This window comes from Camelus bactrianus, chromosome 8 (assembly GCF_048773025.1).
Source record: "Camelus bactrianus isolate YW-2024 breed Bactrian camel chromosome 8, ASM4877302v1, whole genome shotgun sequence".
In the NCBI taxonomy this organism is placed as follows: Eukaryota; Metazoa; Chordata; class Mammalia; order Artiodactyla; family Camelidae; genus Camelus; species Camelus bactrianus.
Genome location: NC_133546.1, coordinates 27907869 through 27931832, shown reverse-complemented (window position 1 = coordinate 27931832; position 23964 = coordinate 27907869). Strand labels below are relative to the sequence as shown.

At 37.9% G+C, this 23964-nt stretch overlaps 1 protein-coding gene across 17 annotated transcripts in view; it reads left to right on the top strand.

Annotated features, from left to right (window-relative positions):
• Window positions 1-23964, top strand: part of LOC105077222 (uncharacterized) — a 196528-nt gene that overhangs the window by 147721 nt on the left and 24843 nt on the right. Inside the window, exon 5 of one of the 17 annotated variants that reach the window (XR_012508613.1) lies at window positions 9992-10112. The exons of 15 other annotated variants lie outside the window; for them this stretch is intronic. The gene's annotated coding sequence lies outside the window, so the exon portion shown is untranslated. Of the gene's footprint in view, window positions 1-3499; window positions 3940-9991; window positions 10113-23964 lie in introns of those variants that run through there. One more of the 17 variants, XR_012508610.1, reaches the window with a different exon arrangement.

Here is a 23964-nt window from a genome sequence, read left to right as displayed (position 1 = left end):
TTCCTCCAGCGTAGCACAAATTTCAGCTGGTGGTACCTAGCATGGTTTTGTGTGTGTGTGAAAAATGGCATCTGATCAATTTCTCCACTGCCAGTAGAGGCCGCCTGCTGTTGCGACGTTCTCATTGGCCAGGTCTCATTGGCCGGCATCTGCCTTCTTTTCCTGTGGAAATAAAATATAAGAGCAGGAGAAAGGACATATTTGGTAATGTTACGCTCCTCAGCTTCCTGCTCGGGGCTGTCTCAGCTGTAAAATGTCAAGGGAAAAAATATCCCTCCAACTTGGAATGAATTCCAGACAGACCCTGATGCCTGCAAATTTGTCAGAGGGAGCCAAGTCCAGAAAGGCAGAACATGAAGAAGGTTCATTATTCGACTTCAAGAGACACTCAAATAATCAGACACTCTGGTATTTATGATTTTCCCCATTTCAGATGGTCTGTAGTTCACGACGTTCCCCTCCCTTTACCGCTGATTCTGAGCTTCCTTTTAAATTAAACCTCAACAGTTATAAAAAGACTCTCACATTACTTGTAAGCCACAAGTATTACTGGGAGACACTGTTCACACAGGGCTGTTGAGGGCTGGGGAAGGGCAGCTCTTTTTGAACATTAGTCTGGGGAGGGCAGGCCAGGAAGTCAGACTCGCTTCACCTTGGCCCGCCGCAATCCTCATCTTAAGACATCCGTGCCAGGACCTGCCACTTACCATGTTTGATATGATGCTTTTTACTAAAAAGCGGTTATTTCATTCCATTGGCTTTCTTTTTCATTTTAGCTTTTATTTTCAGCACAGGCCAGGGGGCAACGAGAAAGTTTATCCTTCCACTGCCCAGTTGGTGAATATACCATCAGGACTATTTGTAAGGTTGAGTTTCAGGGGGCCCTTTTCTTTTCTTAGCATTCAGCACACTTTCATTCTCTTGTAAAATAATCGCCACATGCTGGCAAAAATGTAAGGAAACAATTTGTAATCCAAACGTCATTAAGCTGCTACCTACACATTTTCCGTTCCACTTCTTGCTCTTCCATTTCCAAATGCCATGGCATTTGTTTGTACTTGGTCACCCTGAATCCCTATTTGGGTTCTCCAGTAAGGCACGAAGGCATCCAAATATCAGTTTTAGCAACCGGCAGAAGAGCCAGCATGGGGAATGAAGTGTTCAGTCTTAACATGTGGTCTCCATGAATAAGGGTCTTCTTTTTTTTCTTTTCCTAAACTGTCCGGCATCTCGAGTCTGGTTTTGCTACTCAACAGTCTAAGGTTTGTGCTACTTCCATGGTGATCAGCTGTTAGGTCATAAACATTAGATTGTGGCATCACCAAATGAGTCAGTTGGGAGGAAGCCGGTCTGGAAATGTGGCTGAAAGTCTCTGTTGACAGATGGAGGCCTTCTTAATCATGGCCTGTGTGGGTAGAGGGAAAACCTTGCTTGGCCCACCCCCGGCATTTATTCACCAACCTGGGCTGCTCTGGAGGAGGCTGGGGAAGCCCATCCTCGGGGAATACCACTTCTTCCTTTCCCAGGCCTCTCACAGGACACCCACACAACTAAGAGGAGGGGGAAAGTAAACAACGGAGCTCTTTCTGGTTACTTTTCCAGTGTCAGCAAAGTCAATGAGCTTTCAAAATTAGCTTTTTGAAATTCCGATATGGTTCCTTCTTGTTTGTTTACGAGGAGGGAGGTAATTATGTTTATTTATTTTTTAGAGGAGGTAGTGGGAATTGAACCCAGGACCTCGTGCATGCCAAGCATGCACTGTACCATTGAGCTATAGCTTCCCCCCATATGGTTCTTCTTAAACAGCTAATTGTTGGCATTGCCTGATTCTTGGTATATCCATTGTTGATAAGGTTACTGTTCCGTGTTATCCACCTTGTCTCTAAAGTGAGCATCATAAGAGCTCAACTTTTAAAAGCAGAAAGTAGGACTTGACAGTATCATTGGGCTCCTGTCCATCAATTTTCTCTATCTCTACTAGAAAGATCCCCCTGCTGCCATATGTTTAAACACAGTTCCCTGAGTACATATATTATTTTAGAAGAATATGTTTAATATTTCCAAATTTGGGGTTTCGGGAAGCACTAGGTCAAGAGTCGTCTTGCAGCAGGCTGTTAGGCGACTGGTCCGCAGGAGGAACAATGCCCTCCCCTGTGTCCACTGTCAAGAACTGCTCAGTGTTCCTGCCAGCCTGTGAGCCTTTATCACCCAGTCATTTTAGACCTGAAAGAGAACATTCCATCAGGGGATCAGGTTCTGTCATTTCACTGGAATGCAATGTAAGACCACAGAAATTCTGGTACAAACAAATTTACTGTGGCTCAGATTAATAACAGATAGCATTTGAATGGTCTGCCCCGGTTGTGTTCCCCCTCTGCTGAGGATAAAATCAACGCAAATAAGTTGAAAATTCTGCCAGCAGGCTCAGGCCAGACATAAGGAAGAACTTGTGCATTAAGGATACAGAAGAAGTTGTGAAGTTTGCCTCTTGGGGAAAATCTTTAACATTAGCCTGGAAGAGCATATTGGAATGATTAAGATGTGGTTCCGACTTGGAGGTGGGGACAAGGTTCTATGATTTCCAAGGTTTTCTTCAAGACACAAGATTTTTAAAGTTGTTGAAAAGTGGCTCCATTCATGGCTCACTGCTATTAAGATTGTTATTCTTGATCAGGCTACTTTTACATAACAAAGCCAGATTCTCCTTGTTGGAAGATAACTGAGGGCTTGTTAATTCCATCTCTCCTGTTTCACTGGTGAGAAAACCTAGGTACAGGGAGGTCATTGTCAGAGAGCCAGCAGAAGAGCTGGGCAGACCCCCTTGGCTCCTTGTGCTGGTTTCCTGTTCTATACTATATTTTTACTGATCACATAAATCTATTTAAGATGTAGTTCCATTTTATAAGAATTTTGTTTATTTCATGAGCAGTACTGAGACAGAAATATGAGAATCTCTGGGAATTGGCATGGCTAAATATCACAATTTAGAAGAATAGCTTAGGCAAAGTACAAAAGAGGAAATGCTATTTAGATGAGCTCATTTCTACTCACTAAAAAAATTAAAAAATTAAACCCAAGATCCAACTTTTTCCTTCACTTAGTCGACATCAGAAGCTTACACAGCAACTCCCCAAACAAATCTGTTTCATATATTTCTCCTCCTCAAACTCAGGAATTTCTTTGATATCTAATCTCACGTTTATTAACTTCCCTTGGAAAAAGTTCTAATTCATCTCTGCAAATGCAACACCGTACCTAATTTTACCTCTCTTTTGTTGTATCATCCTTTAAATAGATAATGCTACCTGACCTTAGAAGGCATTCAATCTTTTTAATTTCTAAGTTATAAATAATTTTCTTCCTCTTTTCCTTCCCTGCATTCCTTCCTTTCTTCTCCCCTCCCTCCCTTACTTTTTTATCTTGGAGGGTGATTTGTCTATTTCACATAGGAATCTAGTTGAATTGTTCCTCCTGTTTTTTTTTTTTCTTTTTTTTCCAGGGAAGCTGTGTTTGGAGGACTTCCTCAACCTCACCATCGATTAGAAATCATGCCTCACAGATTCATTTTCTTACGAATGACTTTAGGAGCCAACATTTTTAATAATGGGAAGTAAAATAATTACATTAAATGATAAAATTCTTACCTAAAGCTGTTATTAATATTACAGTATCTCTTTATTATTTTGGACTTTTTTAAGATTCTTTGCTCAGCATCTCAAGAAATCATACTTTTGGTGGACTCCCCATGTAGGCAGTTTCCTAGTTGGTTTGATTAAAAGGCTCCAAAAGCCATTCTTATCCCAAATAGTGCTTTTGTTAGTCAGCAACTGAAATCCCAACTATTGGATTCCATTGTTCAAGTTAAGACATCATCTCCAGAAAACCATGCCAGTCGGCATCTGGCAGTGTCAAAGTATTAACCCGTTATCTCCACAATACCTTAGCTTCATATCCTGGATCTCACCATGGGACAAAGGCGAGTTACATTTTGATAATAAACATAAATGGCCTGGATTGATTATGCTGGAAAGGAAAGCCCAAGTTGGGCAGTAGCAGTGGAAGATGAGGTAAGAATAGGAGTGCTAAAGAAACCATCACTGGTCTCTCTACCCATGTTGGGGGTGGGGGTGGGGGGGCTGTATTTATAGTACTTGTATCTCAAGCATCCTTAGTACATTTATTTACTTCTGTCTCAAAGGTCTTCATTGTCATTAATCAATCTGAATCTTCAGATTGAGTCAGAAGTATATATGTCACTAAACAAGGGTTTGCTAGATCCAGAGAGTCTGGACTACGTGCACCTTAGAGTAAGTAAAAATGTTAAAGGGCAAAACAAGAGGGCTAGTAGTCAATTTTTATGGTGATTTACATGTGTTAGAGGAGGCAAGCAAGGGGTAGAATGTAAAAGAAAAGGGAATTTAGGTCATTCTTTAGGTTAAGGAAAAACAAGTTGGGAGAATGAGAGGACTGGGGAGACCAGCATAGACTAGAAGTACATTTTCATTCTGGAGACATCCTCCTAAAAAATGTCTCATTCAGCTCAATCAAGACACCACTGCAGCCTTCCTCTCTTTCATTGCTATTCTTTTCAGATAAAGCAACAACATGCATTTCTATATATCAGTACTTTTATTCTCGTGTGTGTGTGTGTGTGTGTGTGTGTGTGTGTGTGTGTGTGGAGGTTGATTTTGGCAGACACAGGTAAATCCTGAGCTACATATTACATTTTTGACGTTCACTTGATGAAAAATAATCACTGGCAGCCAAGACTGGCTACTTTAAGTCCAGCAGATCAATGGAGTTCTAGTGATACGCAGCCACTATTTTCCAGAAAATAGAATTTTTTTTTGGTGGGGGAAAAGGCTTTTTTTTCTGGGCACAAAAATTCTAGAGGTTTGATTTTGGAAGTTGTTTAAACTCTGGCAGTTTCGCTGTGGAATGGGGACAAACGGAGCGGTGGGTTGGTGGAATTGAAACTAAAGCTACTGCCGCATGCCTCTCTTCATAGGAAGCTGGGTGCCACCTACGCAGGGCATCAGGCTAAAGAGGAACAAGAGTCTGAACAGTTAAATTTTACTTCTGAATTATGGAGTTTGTACAATAAGAGCTTTAATGATTATTTTGCAATCAAAATTTGAACACATGTGAAACACATCCACTGAAGAAACACATTTACATTGCTCATGTATTAATAGTTCATTATCCTAAATAGATAGTGTATACATATATATATATTATATCTTTATCTATGTCTGTGTATTTATATCTATATATCTTATCTATCTCTGTCTCTTTCTATGTCTGTCTATATATCTGTCTATCTATCTACAGAGAGAGATTGATTGATTTTTAAGGAACTGGCTCACACATGATTGTGGAAGCTTGGCAAGTCCAAAATCTGTAGGGTAGGCCAGCAAGCTAGAGACCAAGGAAAGAGTCATAGTTCAAGTCCAAAGGCAGTCTTCTGGCAGAATTACTTCTTTTTTTTAAATAATTAATTAATTAATTAATGTATGTATGTATGTATGTATGTATGTATGTATGTATGTATAGTCAGTTTACAATGTGTCAATTTCTGGTGTACAGCATAAAGTTTCAGTCATACATATACATACATATATTCCTTTTCATATTCTTTTTCATTATAGGTTACTATAAGATACTGAATATACTTCCCTGTGCTATCCAGTAGAAACTTGTTTATTTGTTTTTATATATAGTAGTTAGTATCCGCATATCTCGAACTCCCAATTTACCCCTCCCCACTCCCTTCTCCCCTTGGTAACTATAAGTGTCTTTTCTATGTCTGTGAGTCTGTTTCTGTTTTGTAAATAAGTTCATTTCTGTCTTTTTTTTTTTTTAGATTCCACATATAAGTGATATCATATGGTATTTTTCTTTCTCTTTCCGACTGACTTCACTTAGAATGATGCAGAATTAGTTCTTGCTTGGGGAGTTCAGTCTTTTTCTACTAAGACCTTAAATTGATTAGACGAGGCCCATCCACATTATGGAGGCTAATTTGGTTTACTCAAAATCTATTTTAAAAAAAATTAAATCATTTTTAAAATACATTCACAGAAACATCTAGAGTAATATTTGATCATGTATCCAGGTACGATGGCCTAGCCAAGTTGACACATATAATTAGTCATCACGTAAGTGCTAAGGCACAGTTGTAAGCATCACGGAAATAGCTATTATCTCACGGAGCTTACATTCTTGTGGTATTCAGAAGTTTGAGACATGTTGCCCCAGACTTTAAAAAAAATACTCAAAGTTAAATCAATTGAAGATACTCTTACTCTTACTCTCTGGTGGTGGTGGTGGTGGTGGTGGTGGTGGTGATGGTGATGATGCTGCTGCTGCTGATGATTTAGCATTTTCCTGGGATTTCCCAGACCTTATGCAAACTAGTAATTGTAGAGGTAGGCTGTTGAGTGATGGTAATGCTAGTGTCGTAAGACTCTTTCTGAAGAATAAAGCCTCCTTTTCTTTGTGCTACTTAGATTGGAGAAGTACAAACTATGATTAAATGGCATTTTTTCTAATATTATTAAGATATTATGCAGGGCATCTCTTTAAGCAGAATCAGACTGTGAGGCCCACGATAAAATAGTGGACCAGCTGATATGAAAGATACACAGGAGATTTTATGGCTCCTGTGTGTTTACCTGCAAGGGAAATGTCTGAAAGCCTGAAGTATGTATTACACACAGATTGGCTGCCCTTAGAGGAAAATTTTGGATTGCCTAAACCTTCTAACTTTTATCAAACAAAGAACATATTATCCCCTTCCCATATCCATTGGTGAAACACAGAAACTTTTCATTTATTTTTCACTTTATTATTATTTTATCTTATTTTACTTTTTTTGTTTTGCTACAGTTTGTTTTTTCTTTTTGTTACACCTGTTTTCAAGTGCTAAGTGAAATCACTCCTTATCCTTGGGAGAAAATGACAAACAAGAAATGACAGGCATGGAATCTTCCTCTGGATATGGGAGCAGAAATAGCTCTCCAAATAAATAGTGGCCACACACAGGTAGCCTTCTTCATGAGGTGACCTGGTGACTTCACAAGATAGGTCCTTCCCCGCCCATCTGGGGTGAGCCTGACTTGGGCTGCCAACCTCTTTGGGGGCCTATAATTATAGTATAAAGATGAAGGTGCATCTATGAAAGCAAACTTTGTCCTGATCTCTTTCAAAGACACACTCTACTTTTCCAAATTACCTCAATTAGGGGAGCATATTAGAAAAAGTCATAGAATGTCTCTGGAAAGATACATGGAAGACCTGGTAACATTGTTTCCTCTGGGGTGGGGAGCTGGGAACTCTGGGTGAGGGCAGGGGAGAGGCTTGCTTCTCAATATACACTCCTTTTACTATTGAAAATTTACCATGTGCAAAAATTACCTCCTTAAAATTAGCTACCTACCTAACTGTAATTAGCTAATTAAATTAATAAAATATAATACAAAAAGAAAAGTTAAATAACAGGAAACTTGGACCTTCCTCTGTTACTATTTAGCTAAATGCTTAGCTTAACTCTTAAATCACTTATTTCCTTTATTTTTTTTTTTTTTTTATTCAGAAAGCCCCCATGCCTAAGTAACACTGACCTCCTTGTTCTTTCTTGAACATACCAGGCACATTCTTGCCTCTGATTCTTTGCAAAAAACAATTTCCAATGCCTGGCAATATCTCATCTTCATTATCAGTTTGGCTCACTCCTTCCTTACTTTTTCTTGATTCAAATATCACATTTTTAATAGCACCTACTTTGACCACCTGATTTAAAAATTATAAGCTTAAATCTCAGAATTCCCCATCTACTTTATTTTTCATAGTAACTATTTTTTTGAATTGAAGTATAATCAGTTACAATGTGTCAATTTCTGGTATACAGCATAATGTCCCAGTCATTCATATATATATATATACATACATCATAGCAACTATTTTTAAAAGTACTATACAACATATTTAAGATGTATATTGTATATATCCCAACGGTAGAACTAAGTTCCACGAAGGTTGGGATTTGTCTGTTTTGTTCACTGCTTTTCCCCAGCATCTAAAGACTGCCTGGCAGTCATAAGTTGTAAGGAAATAATTGCTGAATAAATGGGAGAGAGAATGAATGAGTTTTGCTTTTCAATTTGTTACTCTTGATTGAATAATATTCAGTGATTTGAGACTGACATATCTAGTTTTGAATTCTATTAATGGATACTGTTACATTTTTCTGAAAATATTCTTGATGTATATTTTGAAAATAAATTCAAGAATAACCTTCTCTCATAATTGCAAGGGAGACCGTACTTTTTCTTCTGTTACTTCCCAACTCTTCTGCCTGGCCACTATCCTGATTTTGTTTACAATACTTTGCAATCTAGATAATTGCTATTAAGATATTATTTTTTGCTTATAGATTTTTAGCTTCTGAGACTATTTTGGACATAATCATTCTGTTTTGAACAGATTTACTGTAATTGGTTAGACTTACCTATGCTCTGGCCCTCACTTCTCCAGTGGATTTTTTCAGTGCTTAATTCTCTATGTTAGATCTTCTCCTGGTTGAAGTAACTAGTTAACTACTCTCGTTGATTAAACCTGACATTTGAAGTTATGAGTGTTGAAAGTTTGTACACATAGGTAACCACCCCGTTGCTCCCAGCCTCAGCAGCAGGCAGCAGCAGTGAGGCAAGCCATTTGCTGGAGCTTTCCCAGAAGCTGTTGTGAAATCCCACATCCTCTGTCTGTTCCATTCCCCACATCACCCACCTCGGCTAGAGAAACAGTAATGGCTCTGCTTCTTCCCTTTCTACGGAATTAATATTTCCCAATGTGCTTTGAGATATAGATGGACAAAGGTCTTACCCTTATCAACCTCCAGAGATCCCTTGATATAGAGATTTCTATAAACCTAAAACCTAAAAGTAAAGGGAAAACATACTGAATTCCTCACCAGAATTTCATCCTGATATTTCTTAAGCTCATTCTAATTTCTTCAGCTATTGAGCCAAGAGTGTTTGCTGATTTATGAAAGTCATGTGCACATTCTGTAGGTAAATCCCAATGATGAGCAAACATGGTCTTCTCATGTTTGTTGCTAACCATGACATGAAGGTCCAGGCCATCTATATGTACTCCTGAGACAGGAAATATAAAGATGGGAACTCCCAAAGGGACTGTACCTAATCCACAAAATATGCCTGTATAATAGTTTATGAAAATTAGCATATTGTTATTTTAAAGCAAATAATTGACTATTATTTGCTTGTAAAGCCTTCCCCTACCAATGTTACCTTGTGTAAAATGAGAATATGGTGGTACTAATTTCATAAGATTGCTATAAGGATTTAATGAGATTAGAGAGAGAGAGAGAGAGTGTGTGTGTGTTGGAATAGTGCCTGAGCTATTGTAAATGCATAAGAAAAAAGCAGTTGCTATCGTCATCATTATTATTTTTATTCTTTTCCAGAAAAACTGACAGGTTTATATGGTAGATTGCTATGCTGGGCTTAATTCTTCATTCCTCTCTGCATCTACACTTTTGCAATAATCTCTTCATGAACAGAGTGTGTTTCTTCCTTGCTTGAATTTGGGCTTGGCCATATAACTTGTTTTGGTCAATAGCATTTGAGAGGAAGTAACAATTTGCCAGCTCTGAACCTAGGCATTAAGAGCCCTGTGTTTCCACTTGCACACTTGCATTTCTGCCATTGCCGTGAGAAGAGTTTCCTTCCAGGTTGTTCCTGCCTCTTCAGCCTGAGCCCCAGAATGAGTACACATGGGCCAAAACTGCACTGGTCAATCCACAGAATTGCAGTGAGAAACATAGCCATCCAGACAAGCCTCACCTAGATCATCTGAACCCCACCCCACTACAGAGGTGTAAACAATAATAAATGATTGCTGTTTAAAGCCCCTCAGTTTGGGGGAGGTTAGTTATACAGCAATAGTGAACTAGTATGCTTCATTTCAGATGTACCTACACGGACAGCCTACCAGTGACAGAGTCAAACGATGGCACCTGTTCCTGACTGAATTATATTACATGTTTTGCCCAAATGCTGGCCTGGCTGTCTGTGAACATTGCCCAGAGGAGTGCTGTAGGGACTGAGTGAGTGTGGGAAGAGGTAAGGAGTGGTGCCAGTTTCTGCCTTCTGTGTTTTTGCCACCTTCAACAGTCTGCCAGCTGGTGCAGCTGCACCCTTTGGACAAACGATATGATATCCTGGGTATTAGCCTAAATGGTACCACACATGCAAAGAGCCACAGCTGCTGTTTGTTGTGCTTCTTGCTGTTCTTGGCTATGCTGCAGTGCCTGAGGGTGGCATAGATTTCTACAAACGCCGTGCAGTTTTCCAAGATTCATAGATAGAGGTTTGATCAATGCAGCCACTAATGATGATGACTGTGTCTTTGGAAAGTAGGCCTGGATCATTTCTGAATAGTTTGATACTCTTTTCTCAGAAGGAAAATTGTGCAAATCAATTAATTATATAAAATGATGATCTAGCATCAAATAGATTGTCTTTTCAAGAAAAATTAAAACCTCACCTATGTCATTAATATATTTTTACATCTTTTTAAAGGAGGAAGTATTTATTCTTTGCTTTGCATAATAATATTCATAGCATATATGTAGATAAATCCCTGAGTTGGCCATTCAAAAAATCAAATTTATAATTAGTTTCCATATAGTAAACGGGTGATTTGTTCTGCGTCTGCTGCCTAGAATAATTGAAAACAATTACTGATTAGCACATGTGGCTGGTGAATTTAATCCATCTCAAAAATTTCTGAGCTTGTTTTGAAATCTAAAAATAAGAGAATATGAATAAATGTGCATCCAACTTATAGTCCATAGAATAGATCTATTTCTAGCCCATTCAAAACTTAATCAGAAGTGGCTTTTTCAATGATTGACAACATTTGCCAGTGTTGTGGAGATGAGAGAAGGAATAAAGAGAGAAAAAAGAAATTTTACATATATGATCCATCTAAAAGTTCATTAATAGGATAAAACACAGCCATCCTTCAGAGCACTTCCAATGAAAATGCAGACAAATAAATATATAATGTAGTTGTTTTTAACACTGGTTGCAAACACTTGGGGAAGTTTTCAAAAATATTAATGCCAAGCCCACCCCAAATTTTGTAGTACAGTTGTTCCTGCTTGGGACCAAGGAATTAGCACTTTATGGAAGTTTCCCATATGATTCTAATGTGTATGGTTAGACTTACTGGTATACGGTATTTTGAAATTGTCTTGATTCCAAGAGGATGCTAAATGTGTACAGTGACTAATTTCAGACTTCTTTAGAGTAGGTTCATAGAGGATTAGAGCTTATAAGAAGTGTTTTAAAGGAAAGAAGCATGGGTTGACATAGACCAGTGTTTTTCTGTTAACATCAATTCTGTGATTTGGGTTTTTGCAAATTTTTACCATTTCAACCAGCAAAACTTAGATTAATTAATTTGTGAGGTGATGATTTTTGACGACTCATTTCCTCTATCCTTATTTGTACCTGACGTTAATCTGGATTGCATTTTCGCATCTGTGTCCTTGTGTAGAACTGTGACTTTTGTCAGTGGTGTGTTGGATCAGCTTACAGTGGCTTGCAAAAGTTAATTGTGTATGTCTCTTCCCAACTCTATGTTCAGGAATGTCAGGCTGATAGATTGAAATTAGCTATAATAGAAGTGTTTACACCATGGACATTGGCAAATGCTAATAATCAGATACTCTCTCACCCCAAAGATGATTATTAAACATTCGATATCACTCAACTAACTCCACTGGAAGAGAATTAGGGCACATACACTAATATTTTAGTTCTTCATCTCAGATATCTAAAAATTATGTCTTAGTTTTGAAGTACCTATTAATCTGGGGAAAATTGAACCTGCGTTTTACAAGAATGCCTCTTCTATTTTTATTTCCTCTTCAATCTCCCTTCTCATTTTACCCTTCCCACCCAAAACAGAAATTCCCACACATTTCTATGCTGAGAGAAGATTGATTTGTGTTAGCTTAAGAATCATTTTATGTTTTCTCATGCTTGCCTTCATACCGTCCCATACCACAGTTTTTAGTTTTTCATTTAAACCTCACAGCAGTCCTTTTTTTTGTTTGATGAGAAAAGATAACCAAGAAAATAAATTAGGAGTCTTATGATTGACCCTATTTTTCTGTTATTCAAGGAAACCCAAAATGAAGCAAAATAACCAAATTTTGCCAAGGAAAACATTTTTACCCATTTCAATTACTGTTTTAATTGGCTGGGTCTGGCTGCCAGATTATCCTCTAATCTCTGCAAGAATGTTATTTGGGAAAAGCTGAAATATGCCCCGCATGGAAGCCACATTCATCCTTTCAGCACATTCTAGCTGGAATAACTTTCTTTCAGCATACTGGAAGCATATTAGAGTAAAATTGGCAGTTCCTGGAAGAACATAATCCATAGATCATATAAAAGCTTAATTCACTATCAGCATATATTGAAAAGTCTGAAAAGTGTTGTGTGCCTCAATCCAAGGTAAAGAAAAGTGATGGTATTGAGATGCTTGTGTAACAGATATCTCTAGACAGTGTGCAGGCATATGTGCGTGCACGTGTATGTGTGTGTGCATGACTGTGTGTATCTCCATGTGTGTTAAGTAACATAAAAACAGAAGGAGGATAATGGTTGCAATTATTTGGACGGTTTTGTGAAAGCATCTTGGGGGGTGGGTTGTGTTTTATGAAGATTGCACTGAGATGTAGCCTCGGCTACTTACTTATCAGACTCGTGGGTTTAGAGACAGGAAAAGACTTTTCTTTTTTGTTTGTTTTAACTGAGTCTTGGAAAGATTGATATTAAAACTAGGTTATTACATCTTCAGATTGCCATTTTCGGTGTGTTCTCATTCAAGTGGGATAAGAACTACCGTGCACATTATTTCTGTAGTCGGGTTCCACAAATAGACTCCAGAAAATGCACAAAATAATATGTGTGGCTGTGATAACTAGTTGGGTTTTTACCCCAGACTAGTCTCTTCAATAAATTTGGGTTGTCTGGCACTGAATTGAAATTATAAAATTCAAACTAAATAAAAGGCTGCTAACATCTGTTTCATATGTTAGGACAAGGCCACCATGAAGGGGCATGCCATTAAAAATCCATGAGAATGTATTCCAGGGATGACCTCTGCCACGTACATCATCCGTCCTCTCCAGCCTTGTTGCTTAGAGGTTGGGCCCCAGAACACCTTCTGTGATCTTGCTACAAACGCATAATCTCAGGCCCCTTTCAGATGACTGGGTCAATATCTGCGTTTGAACGAGATTACCTGATGACCCATGCGAGCATTACGGTTTGAGGAGCATGGTTCTAAGTTATCTTGATTATTTGTCTAAGAATGGAGGCAAATGGGTGTGAAGATTTCGTGTCTGTATCAAGAATGCTGTGGATACCCCAGTATTCACTGCAGTATTGATCAGTAGCTCCAAGTATAGGCTAGAACTGGACCTCATTTGTGGTGTTTCAGTAGTTGGTAAGAATACCACCCATTCATTCCTTCAAAGGCTCCATTGCTAAGATTATTAAACCCATTGTTTGTCCTTCAAGATCTCAAGCACTGTGTGGTGGTAGCTGGAAGTTTTGCTGTGACTGCTCAGCATGATGTCTTCTCTGAGAATCTGCTCTGTGGTGTCATTAAGGTGTAGAAAAATATCTTTGTATTTAATGTGATTAAATAACTGGACATGAAGACCCATGCATTTACACCCTTCCATCAGATTTTTTTAACAGGAGCCTGCAGCAGAGAAAGAAGTACAGTTAACCCTTAAATAGCAGGTTTGAATTTCACGGGTGCATCTGTATGCAGATTTTCCCCAGTGGTAAATACTACAGTACTACATGACCCACTGTCGGTTGAATTTGCAGATGGGAGAACCACGTTTATAGAAGACTGATTATAAATCACCTGGGGATTTTTGACTACGTGGAGGGTGGAGCCTCTAACCCCTAAATTGTTCAAGGGTCAACTGTAGCCTGCAGGGTCCAATCTGCATGATTTAATTCCACAGTGGCACTGATTTACTCAAGAGTCACAAATGTTATGAATTTTTAGAGCTGAAATTATAAAGAGAGAGAAAGAGAAAAGAGAGGGAGAGAGAAAGAAAGAAGGGTATGAGGTTCTCACACTTTGAAAAGAAAGAGGTGGGGAGAGGAAGAGAGAGAGAGAGCAGGATGGATGGGGAGAAGGAGAGAGGGAGAAAGAGAGAGAGAGAAGGAAAACTCACTACCGAAGATGTCTTCAAAGAGTTACTCTTGGGCTTTACCAGTTACATTGTTGCTACAAGCCAGTTTTAGTCTGAATACAAAGGAACACATTTATGTTTACCAAAACAATTCAAAGTCCCTGAAAACTGAGACTGATCAGTTAAATCAGCAATTGCCAAATCATGAGAACTCTGTACCCTTGAGTTCCCACATTAAAACACTTTGATTCCAAAGAGCCAGGACACAAAAAAAGCTACAGCCAAAATCAGTTTTTTTCCCCTAAGTAGTGCTCATCAGAATCCCTGTCTTGTGACTGATCTAAGGGAAGTTTCAGGATGACCTGGCCTGGAAGGAAATGGAAAGAACTGCAAGCCACTATCATCCATCCCCTCACCCCCTAAAAAGCAGCCTGAAGTCAGTTCCCAGCTTGTCTCAGGGTCTTACCCCTGAACTTTACAGAGCCAAAAGGTCCTGTTTACACAAGGCTCTCCCTCACTCACCAATTCCTACTCCATCCTCAAACAGAGGAAGATTCTCCCAAAGGCCCACGAGCCTGAACACCCAGGGAGCTGCCTGTTAAGAACACAGGGCTCTGGCAGCAGAGAGACCAGGGTTTGTGTTCCGGCTTAGAAGTTTGGTTACTTTGGGTGAGATAGGTCCTCCATATGAGTTTCCTCATCTATAACAAAACATCCATTTCAGAAGATGTCATGAATATTAAACACAAAACTGTAATTCAGTAACTTAGAAAATATTTACATATGATAACTCTGCTTTCTCCCACACTGCTTCTGAGTTCCTTTTCCTTCTCTGTTTCCTCTCTTTCAGTCTGTTTCTCCCTCTCTCTCTTTACCGACACTCCTTCCCCTCTTCCTCCAAACTTCACCATTCTTCATGTTCAAGCCAAAAAGCTCACAAGCAAAATGACTACATGCCAAAATTATGTTTAGCCCAAGGAATCTCAGGAGCTCCAAAGCCTGTAAGTCCACAGGAACCGTCAACCCATTTCTTACCTTCCTTGTTAATGACTGATTTCTACAACCAATGGTTACTCTCAGCTTCCCATCGGCATTTGTGATGCTCAGGCTTAAGAGGAACTGGCTTAGAAGCCACATGTGGTACTTACCACCTTAAGCTGAATCACTATTCCAATTGCCCTCCATCTTTGCAGTTTCCAACCAACCTGCAGTTGTTTTATGCCATTATCAGACCTAAGTGAACTTCTGTTATCTCCTCTATCTCCTGGCTTCTCCTTCTCTCTCCCACACAGAGATTCTTCCATAAAGATTAAGTGGAGGTGGCAGTGAGATCAATATTTTCACAACAGTGCCTGAACCTTTTAGCAACTAGAATTCCAATCGCAAGCCCAACATGACCTTCCTTAGAGTCCACATGCTGCCAAAGAACAGGTCGGTGTCCTCTTTCAGAGCAGCACTTTTCAACTTCTTGTTCAAGCCCTGAGTTGTATGAATCAATTGCCATAGAATAGTTTGGTTTGAATAAGTCTCAGAGTACTGAGTTGGTTAATGGATTCATTTTTTAGTATCAATTAGAATGCTTTAAAGCTTATTCTTGCAGTCTTCTGTCTCTCTCTTTGCTTGCCTTCTCCTGTGCTTTGCAGGAGAGAATAGAGCTGCAGGAAACTCTGAGGTTGCCCATCACCAGCAGCCTCTGACAACCAAGTGAGAGAGACTGCTCCTGATGGACCATTAACAATTGTGGAGATTCTGAATCACTGAAGCACTTGACCAAAGAAAGTTGGTGGATCCTGTGAAAACCCACACATGCCCAGGAGAGTATATTGAGCACATAGATGTTCTTGCTTAAGTGTGCCACTGGGAAGAGAAGTGTGCGAGCCAACGTTTCGGAGTAAGAAACAGCACAGGAGAACTCCATTTCATCCTGAAATGGCTTTGCTAGCCTCCGGCCATCAGAGATGTAGACAGCATCAAGTTTCACTCTGGCCTAGATTTGTAATGACAGCACGCACCAAATTCCTTCCCTGAAGTGCAATTTGAATGAATCTTTTGGTAGAACTCTAGTATCATAGTTAATGTAAATTTCTTGACAAGATAAAGAATCTGTTGTGCCATCAAGACTGCTGAAGAGGAAACCTGTGTTTGTTACCCCCCCCCCCAATACCATTTGATTGTTGAGTAAGGAGGAAGTGGCGAGGTCTTCAGATAGGATGGGAAAACTTCAGGCATGAGCACCATGTGCTTACTGTTGCTTAGATTGGACCCTCTTGCCCCTCCATTTATGTGAAAAGTGAAGTTGGATGTGGTTAGTCATGTGGTTTTTAGCTAAATTAGATTGTCCTTGGGAATCAGCTCCTTTGGTATATAAGGGATACCTTATATACCATTTATAAATATTGAAAATGAAGCCTCTCTCCAGGTAAATATCAGCAGAGTAGGAATTTGAGGGTGCTAATGAGTACCTGACATTTATAGAGATCTTATAGATTTTACACTTTAAAAAAAATACTATTTCATAACCTAACATGGTGGCCAATACCGGAAAATCAAAGAAAGGTTCACATGCAGTGAGAGTAGTATTCCTACAGCAGGAAATAATTATGGTCAGCAATGTGGGAGTAAAGTCATCCCCAAGTTAGCTGACTACAGTGGATTAAGTTCACATCTGGCTAGTAGAGGCTATCCAAAAATGACTCTGGGAATGCAGGGAAGCATTTGACAGTGGTTTTGTTCTGTCTTTGTGAGCATCAGCTGACAGGGCTTCATCAATACATTCATTATGACATCATTATCTGGATGAACAATTTGTGGGCCAGGAAGACCTGAGAATCCCTAGGGAGAAGGGAAATTCCACAGACATCCATGGTCTTGGATACTCAGTGAGTAAACTATGGTTTTTAAGCTGTTCCTAGGGCCTGAGAAATAGTTGGTCATGACCCAAGCCTACACCCTTCAGCCTGAACTTCCTCAGGGCGGGTTGGCTATGTCTGCAGACCCCACCCTGGCCCCACATGTCCCTAATACCTGAGAGCAAATAAGATTAACATGGCAGGAGATGTTCTTGAATTAACCTCTTTAATGGAGAATGTTTGTGTACGGAGCCTGAAGGCTAAGGCACCGATGCCCTGTTTCACCGATGCCCTGTTTCACTGATGCCAATTAACACCCTGTCATAGCACTGGCATGCATAGGGCAGGAACGCAACCTTGCTCTGGCAGAAAATAAATTTAGAACATTTTTATGCCTGAATATATAAGCCTTCATGATTGTAATATTTTAAGCATTATTGGAAAGATGCACTTTCATCTCAGTAGCTGTGTATATGTATGTGTATATAATCATCCATCATGGCCACCTTGTCTTCCTTCTCTGTGTTAACTCTCATAACTCCCTCAGGATTCTGAAAGTTATCTAAACTAAGCTTATTTCCTTCCATCATGTCTTTATTCTGCATTTCCACTACTGCCTGAGCCCAGTCTCGCTATCTCTCGGTACTTCTCTAAGACAACTGAAAAGATGTGATTGCACGTTTCTGAAAGATCTAACTAGACAATGACTCTGCCCTCTTTTAGCTTCCAGGATTTTGTTTTCACCTCTCTCACTCTTCATTCCCTTCCATATGGTGTCATCATCATTTGTGTACATGCTCAAAGATATGGGGTGTACACTTAAATGTATGTTTCATTTTGGAAGTGAGCTGTTAGCTTTTATCCCAGGCAAATTTGCTTGTGAAAGACAAAACGGATCTGTCTATTTGTCACTTAGTTAATCTGGCCTCTCTTTTTCTGACTGAACACAATCAGCCAAAATATTATGTGCATATATGTAGAGTCAGGTAAGGTAAGGGCCATATCCTAAATAATTGTATTTGTAAACTGATCCCTGCTGTCATAACTCCTCCCTACAGCAATAATATTCGTGGGCCTCAAACTCAGAAAGATCTGTATCTCCTGTACAGAGGCCTCATGAGGATAATGCTCTTTGGCCTACTAAAATTACTCTAACTAAATTAATTTTACTTTTTTTGAGCTATGTGGTAGCAATTAGATATATGCTGAACACAAATAAATTGTTGATATTCTCCTGACTTATAGACATACTATTGGTTCTAAATGGACCATTTCAACATCAAACATGTTTAATTTATCAAGCATAAGTGGAATATAGGGTCCTTTTGGCAGCTACTAATTTGTATGTCTGCCTGTTCTCAAGATGTATATTACTCCCTTATGACCCTGTCCCACATGAGTAGTGTGTACATTACTGACTCCTAATGAAAGTTACTATTAAAGTACTGCCACACTCTTTCAAGTATTATCTCACTGTGCATGTTTGTGAAAGTATGGATAAACTTACGATGATGTTATGAAAAAGACGATTATTTAAAGAAGGGAACCAAGAAGTGAAAGTTTTAGCAAGGCACTCATTCTCATATCGAGCCTACAATTTCCATTCCAAATGATGGTCCGATTTAATGTCTGCTTTAAGAAAAAACACCATACAAGCTAAGTCTGCTTTAAACGATAGGCATAGAGGCTTTAGTGTTTCATGTAGTAAGAACTCAGGGCAGTGTTTAATTTTAGATAAAAATGAGACAAAAAGCAGTTAATGCATTGCTGGTCAAAGCTGTTCTATGCTATTATGAAACACCAGACTTATTTTGATATATATTTACCCAAAAAAGTAAACATATTTCAGTGACAGGCAATGTAGCATCTTATAAAGAACATGAGCTTTGACATCAGACAGACCCAGATTCAAATTATGGTTTTGCCACTTAATAGCTGTGTACCACTGGGTGACAAACTTAAACCAAACCTCAGATTCCTCCTCTGTGAAAAGAAAATAATGATACTTTTCAAAAAAGCTTTAATGACATGTTCAATGAAACACTATTCGTAATAATAAAACTGGAAAACAACCTCCATGTCCAGTTCTACTTTTATTCATCAGTTCAAAATAATGCATGTAAAAAACAACTCAAAACTCAGTGATCTGCAACAGCAACCATTTATTTAATGCTCATATACCTGCAGATTAATTGAGATTGGCTGATTTGTCTAGGCTTGACTGGGCAGTTCTGTATTGGTGGCACTTGGATCCAAGGTCCAATTTGGGTTCAGATTTGTTTCCATATGTGCTTATTTGGGGGTCTAAGCTGAAAGGATAGCAGCTACCTATAGTGAGTCATCAAAGTTCTAAAGCCAAATTAATTTGGGCCAGAACAATTGACATCTCTGCGTAAAATTCATTAACTTCCTTCGAGATTTCCAGATGCTAACTAACATATAAAAAATAGATAACCAACAAGTTTATACTGTACAGCACAAGGAACTATATTCAGTATCTTGTAGTAACTTCTGGTGAAAGAGAATATGAAAACGAATATATGTATGTTCAGGTATGACTGAACTATTATGCTGTACATCAGAAATTGACACAACATTGTAAACTGACTGTACTTCAATAAAAAAATACATAATAAAAATAAATTTAAAAATTCATTAACTTCCATTGGTCAAAATAAGTTCATGGCCAAGCTCAATATCAAGTCATCTGCAGTTAAGAGAGGAGGAAAGTAAATTTTCACTGCACAATAATCCAAACTATCACAGTAGCAAGTAGTAAGTGATTTAATGATTAGGCAGCATTCATATGATGAAAGGCTATCTATCCATTAAAAAATTGTAACAGGAAAAAATAATTGACATAGTAATATGCTTGTAATCCATTTTTCAAGAGAAAAAGTATACTATAAAAAGACATATGCACGGAAAATTATAGGAAGATTTTAGAACAAAATAATTAAAAGTGGTTATCTTTGAGGAATAATACATTGGATGATTTTCATTTCTTCCCCCTACATGCTCTTCAGTGTTTTCAAGTCAGCTGGATTGATTATATATTATTTTTGTCATTTCAAACAGTTAATTGATAAAACTTGTTTTTCCAACTTTGGAAAAACATAATTTCTTATTTGGGGCAACAGAAAACAACCACATTGACATGTTTTAAATGAGAAGATAAATGTGAAAGTATGCTGTAAATTAGACAGCAGAAAAAAGCAAGAGATTATTTTGATAATTTGGATTATGTCTCAATTCCAATATTCTATATTTATTTTCCTGAGGATACAAAAAAATGCCTTTATCTCACTACCATTCTCAAAGGATAGTTTTACTGTGTATAAAGTTCTAGGCTGACATTTATTTTCTTTAAGAGCTTTGAAGATATTATTCTGGCTTCCAGTGTTGCTATGAGACGTCTGCTTCAGTTTAATTTTCATTTGTGTGAAGTTATTTTATCTTGTCTGTCTTTTAAGATGTTTTTGTCTTTGATGTTATGCTATTTCATTGCAATGTGTCTTGGTGTGCTTTTTAAAAAAATATGCATATTTGTTGGATTTCCTGAAGCTCAAGATTGGTATCTATCAATAATACTAGAAAATCCTAAATCATTAACTCTTTGAATATTTCCTTGTTCACATTCTCTCTCCCTCTCTCTCCACCTGAAACCTCAGTTACATTCTGTCTTTTGTTTTGCTTAATTATCTTTCAGATGTTTTAATCTCTTTGACCCTGTACTATATTCTCAGTGATGCCTTTATTTTCAAATTCATTATTTTGCTCTTTTTCTTAAAACTCCTAGTAACTTTTTAAAAATCTAGTGTCCTTCTTCATAATCTTCATATTTTCTTACTTCTTAAAACATGTGGTTGGTATTTGTTTCATAGTCTGTATGTGTGTTTCCAAAATCTACAATGTTTAGAGTTGGCTCTTGCTGGTGAAGTTCCTTCATAGTTGCTGGTATGTCTTCAGTCTCCTTGTGAGAATGTTCTTTCCTAGTTCATCTGCTGGTGTGTTGCCTTTTGGAAACTTTTGGTTTTGGATTGTTTCTTTGCTCTTATTATCTCCCTTGCACAGACTCCAGGCTTTGTATTGGCTCTGCTCATGCAGCTGTGAGCCACCAGGTATGGCAGATGCCCTCACAGCAAACAGTGATTTGGGGACTTGTCTACATCTCTGTATTCATACCTTTATGCCATCTATCTATCAAGATTCATTAACTTTCTCATCAGCTCAGACAAGTAATACAAAAATACATTATTAAAAATGTATTCAGTATTTATGGGTATTATTTTCTGGAAGAGTTTTTCTGGACAAGTAACTTACCATATTTTCAAAAGTAAAAGTGCCTAATCATCTTTTAAGTTATTTGCTTACCTCTAGACAAATGAAAGCCCTTCATGGATATGTGCTAGGTTATGCACATAGAGCTCCCAAAACCTAACCCAGCACCTGACACCTATAAGGCAAGGAAAGAATAAAGAAGAAATGAATGGAGCCTAGCATAATCTTATAACACAACATCTTTGAAAACTACAAGCCATTCAAGAAATACGATATTAGTATCTCCTAAGAGATTTGGAAGTCATATTGAATTTCTAATTTTATGATAATGATGTCTAAAAGCAATTGCATAGCCCAGTGAAAATGTAAAGTATCTGAGAAAATTGAAGAGTCAAAATACTGCTAAAAATCTATAATTTTTGAATAATTAGGTATCTTTTAAAATTTATAGCAACTGACAGAGAAACTACAATTTGATATTAGACTAGCATGATTTAATTGCCTACCTTTGACTCAATGGTTTGCACCCAGGAAAAAGACAATCTGATAGGTATCTTTATCCCTAACTTTGCTTTATACGGTAGAAATATTCTATCCTCTACACAAATGAACCCATATGATAGAGGAAAAAAGACCATTTATGCTAGAAACTCCTATATTTTAGGGAAAGATTTTGGGGCTGGATCCTAGAGGAAGATTTGAGGCACAGTAATTTACTTTCAACTTTAATTGAGCTACGTATGGCCTGATCATAAAAAAATCCTTACCTCTTTGGGTTTTGTTTTTTGTATTTTTAGATTTTTTTTAGAAAATTCACAACATTTGTAATGCCAAGCATTTAAATATGGAAAGAGACATGAAATTTTTATATACTTTTACTGGGATGTTACCAGGCTTCTTCTTTTTTAAACTACATTGATGAAAATTCCTGGGGAAAGGGCAGACCTGTGTCTGTGTGTGTGTGAGTGTGTGTGTGCACGCATGTGTGTGTTGTGTCTACCTGTGTGTTTATACTTGTTTGTGGTTCACATATTTTGTGGTTGAATTATGCAAAGTCTGTTCCTTCCCTTCTGATGAAGGCTTGCATTCCAGCTTCATTGCAGTGTGCACTTCTTCCGTGTGGTTTACTTTTTCTTGCCTCTGAAAATAATTCAGGAGAAACAGAAACATAAAATTTGATTTGGCCGGAAAAATCTTTTCTCCATTTCTTTTTAAAATGTGACCAGTCCAGCCATTTCTATATAAGGATAAAGAGTCAAAGACAAGCTAATCCAGGAAAAGTGTGAAGCTGAAGACTTCCTCAAATCTGATATTTAGGCAAACCAACCCCAAAATATCCAAGACTTATTCCTTGGCTCTGAGCATTGCAGCATCATAGGAGCAGCTCTTTCCCCATTACTGGCAGTTCTTTTGCTTGTTCACTCTTTACCATTGAGGTTTACTTCTCAAGATTCTTCTTGAAGGAGCTTGAGTTTAACTAGAATGAACACTTCACTCCTAAAGTCACAAGAGATGTAAGTCAAAATGATTTTATGTTCAGGTATTAGTGCAAACTGTTTAGGTCTGGAGGACTTCACTCCAAAATTCGACCAAAAATAAAAACAATTTTCTACACTATGGAGTATCCAATTCAATGGAACACCACCCAGGCATATTTACAAAAGTTCTGCAATTATGGTATGTGTTTATTATAAAGCCCAACAGGAAAGTAGGATCTAAAATTATAGGACGCGACATTAGTACAACTATGGTTTCTTTTAAAGCTAGAGTAGAAAAATAAATCAGGTAAAAACACACCATTAAACTGTTAATAGTCATCATCTTTTTGTTTGGAGAATATGGGATTAAAAAAAAACCTTTTGTTACTTTTTTAAACTTAATAGTTAGGTATCTTTCTGATTTTATTTCTATGTCATTGATTTGTATATTTATTTTGAAGGGGCAGTGTGTTAAGACAGAGCAAGTTTCTGGGGCCCTGAGTTCAGATCCTGTTCTTTACCGTCTACTAATGAGGGTTCCTTCCCTACTGGCATCTTTATGGTCAAAAAAATACTGTTATCCTGAGACTGTATCTCATTTCATATCTTATTCTGGTGATCTACAGAAAATGTATTTTTTTCTATTTCTCTTACATTATATGGGGAATTGGATAGCTATTTAGAAATTTATTTGTGTTGAGAAATGTCACAAATCACGTGTTCACTCTGAAGTGACACTTCAGATGAAAACATTTGTCTTAATGACTCAAAAAGCCTGGATCTGATGGGGGTAAGGTGATTGCTTGATGTGAAGAATAAGTACTAATATGTGGTACAGAACAATGAAAGAAAAGGTGGGTTATGAACCATCGCTTTTAAGGGTCTCTATGTATTAGGTTCTACTCGGCACATTCCTCTAATGTTGGCTCTTGCTTTAAATCTCCAGGCTGTGGTGGCATTAATTCATCATAGCAAATACCTCATGTGGAATTATTTACCTAATAACTGAGCATATTTTCTCTCAACCCAACTTTTTACATCTCTGCATTCAGTCAGTGTAGTTCTAAAATTAAAAATAAATAAATAAATAAAAATTTCC